Source organism: Anopheles merus, chromosome 2L, assembly GCF_017562075.2.
Source record: "Anopheles merus strain MAF chromosome 2L, AmerM5.1, whole genome shotgun sequence".
Lineage (NCBI taxonomy): Eukaryota > Metazoa > Arthropoda > Insecta > Diptera > Culicidae > Anopheles > Anopheles merus.
Window position 1 is genome coordinate 13,975,926 of NC_054083.1, and position 3,054 is coordinate 13,978,979.

Sequence of the window (3,054 nt, forward strand, 5' to 3'; positions counted from 1 at the left end):
TGTAATGACATTAGATTAACGATTAGCACACATGTACTAAAATTTAAAGATGATCAATTTTATGTCGTTTGAAAACAAATGGTAGCTGTTGTTGTAAAACTAATAATTGTTCTACAATTAATTGTACTAATTGTACTTTATGTTCAAAAATTTCTCATAGCTAGGACACTGTTGGTGCGAATAGAAATAAAGTGAATGTGATGCTGATTTTTTTGCTTTTTTAGCTCTATGCTATACATTAAATGGTAAATTGTAATTGGAAGACTTATATTATTTGATAGCAAATTTTTATTACATTAAACAAAATTATAGTCATTGTACGATTACATGATACATACAACCGTCGAATATAGAGGGATTAAGTTAGATTGAAAAGGATTATAATTCTGCAAGAAATGCATGCACCTATCTTTTGAAGAATAAAACTACTGTTGACTTGTTTATAAGAAATATTATTAAACAAATGTTCTAACAATTGTTTGAGGCTATACACTGTTAAAAAGCTGATATGGTGCCTCTAGTTCTATTTTATCACATAATTTTCTAATTTTGAAGCAGCATATAACGTTGGAAATTGACAAAAGTTCAACTTCATGAGCTATGTGCGTTGTGCCTCGTCGTCGTGATTTACGGCAATCACAGTGCGCTAGGTACGGAAAGTGCACTTATTTTTAAACACGACCCTTTTTTAACAATTTACGCACTTTTTATAAAGTTGAAACACAATTTTCATACCAAAAGTGGGTTTAATGGCGCATTTCAACTCATTAGAAAAGAAACATTGGTGGGTGCTTTATTCCTCGTTAACTGATCAGTTTTTGCAGCAAACCAGACTATCTCACACTGAAAAATGGTAAACGTGCAAAATCTTCACATGGAAGTGCATATTTTACATAATAGACTCAGTGCACCGAACACTACCTGGCGGGGCGCACCTTTGGAGCACGCCGGAAATGCGATAACCTTACGTGAGGTGCAGAGAAACAAATCGCTTGCGAATTGGGAAATTTGTCGTGGGAATTCACCTTCAGTGCCGAACCAAACCCTCCAACCGCTGCCCTTGCCAGAGGCGTTCAACCAAGGTAGCCAAGGTAGCTGGGCGGGCCGATTCTATCCTGTCTCATTTTCTCTCTCTCTCTCTCTCTCTCTCTCTCTCTCTCTCTTTCTTTCTCTCTCTCTCTCTTCTCTCATCCACCCTTTTGGTTGCATGCAGGGGCACAGTGAACTAAAAAAATAAAATAACACGCTCCCAATGTGTGTGAGTTTGTCTGGCTGGTACTTTTATGTTTGGTTGCTGTACCACATAAACATGCCCTCGCATACGCATACTCACATTCACACGGCCAATGCTGGGCAACGAACCGGAACTGGAAAGGTGCGTGTGGGAGATTTTACGATTGCCGCCGGTGCGACGCGTGGTTTATTTCCTTCCTCTCGTTTGGTTTCCTCTGTTCTGTGCGATTGTTTGTGTGTGTGTATGTGTGTGTGTGTGTGTGTGTGTGTGTGTGTGTGTGTGTGTGTGTGTGTGTGTGTGTGTGGATTTTTTTTTTCGTTCTACTACCCTGCCCGTTCTTGTACTTTTAGCGAAGAAGAGTGGAGCATCAAACAGCAAAACAACATAATTCAAACCTTTGCACAAAGTCTCCGGCGTTGGAAGGGAAACACTGCAATGTGATTTGTTCTCATTTATTTCGAGCGAACAAAAATTGGTTCTAGCGCAAAGCGATAAAATAATACATCTAGGCCATCCAAAAGGAAAATAACGCTCCGTTTCCAAAGGTTCATCCAGTTTTATTGTGTTGCGTAACGTTCGATTGCTTTTTTTGGAAATGTAAGTATACAAAAATATACAATTAATGTTGAAACAATATAAACATACCGATTGGAAGCAACGTAAAGTTTTTGGAGATCAAATTTTTAAATAACATTTTAATCCAAATACGCCAAACGAACCAACTGACAATGAATGTGTCCGTTCATTGCATCAGTAATCGATCTCTATTCAAAAATCTATTTCGCTTTTTATAGCTCCTGCCCCTAATTTCGTGTCATTTTTCTTTTGCACCCTAGAAATATATATATATTTTTTTCATTTGTTTTGCCATTTTACACACTTTTTCCTATCGCAGGCATCGCTAGATGGCATACATCTTCATCGCGATTCGCACGAACAATGGCATTACGGTGTGAAAATGTTTCTCTCTTTCACCGAATCCGGATGTAAACCACAGTACACAACGCGTGGAAATTCAAAACAAACCTAACCTGAACCTTTAGAGACGAACAATACCTTCGGTCCGCCGATACAGCCGTGAGAAAGGAAAGACAGATAAATTAGACGTCTTTTCTTCGTAATGACGAATTTTTGCCACCGGGTCGAAAGCAATAAGAAAAAAAAAGGTTTGGGCTATCTCACGACGATTACAAAAATCATATAAGACTTCCCTCACCTCTACTGTCCCAACGGATGGGTGGAGAGTGATAAAAGTTTATAGTAAGTTTGGGCGAAGAAAACTCCATTCGTTGTCAATTAAGAGTCGCGAAAGATGATGATATTTACTGATTATAAAATTTCTTGTGCAGTTATAGTAGTTTTGACATATTTATTAGAATGTGTTCAAGTTTAGTCGTGTACTTCTGAATATTATACCATATTTACAAAAACATATTAAAGTTTGAAATTGTAGAAATTCTTGAAAATTGAATTTTTATGTTCTACAAATCTAATAATATTTCTCTTTAAAATAGTGATATTAATCTTATTTTTTTAATTCATAAAACACGTCACGCAATACTAATAAAAATAAAGCAATACATATATTTCTGTCAATCAAAAAGTCAAGATAAAATTGTGTAAGGGCTCAGAAACGAGACAATACTGATAATACGACCATCAATTAAGTTATCTATTGATTAAATTAATTACATTTTTACTAGAAAAACATCCCCCTACTAACGCTGTACAAGATGTTGCATGGCAATGTCTCGTGGGACAGTTGTTAATTTAGCTGACCAACGAATTCCGTGGAAATAGTTATGTCTTCCTAGCCATTT

The 3,054-nt window shown here is 36.6% G+C and overlaps 1 long non-coding RNA gene across 1 annotated transcript; it reads left to right on the top strand.

The window, feature by feature from the left end:
- The first annotated feature begins 1,281 nt into the window (after positions 1–1,281).
- On the top strand, positions 1,282–2,586 carry LOC121592754. The gene is made up of 3 exons (XR_006004696.1): positions 1,282–1,375; positions 1,585–1,831; positions 2,130–2,586. It is a non-coding gene; the product is annotated as an uncharacterized LOC121592754 (long non-coding RNA).
- The last annotated feature ends 468 nt before the right edge of the window (positions 2,587–3,054 follow it).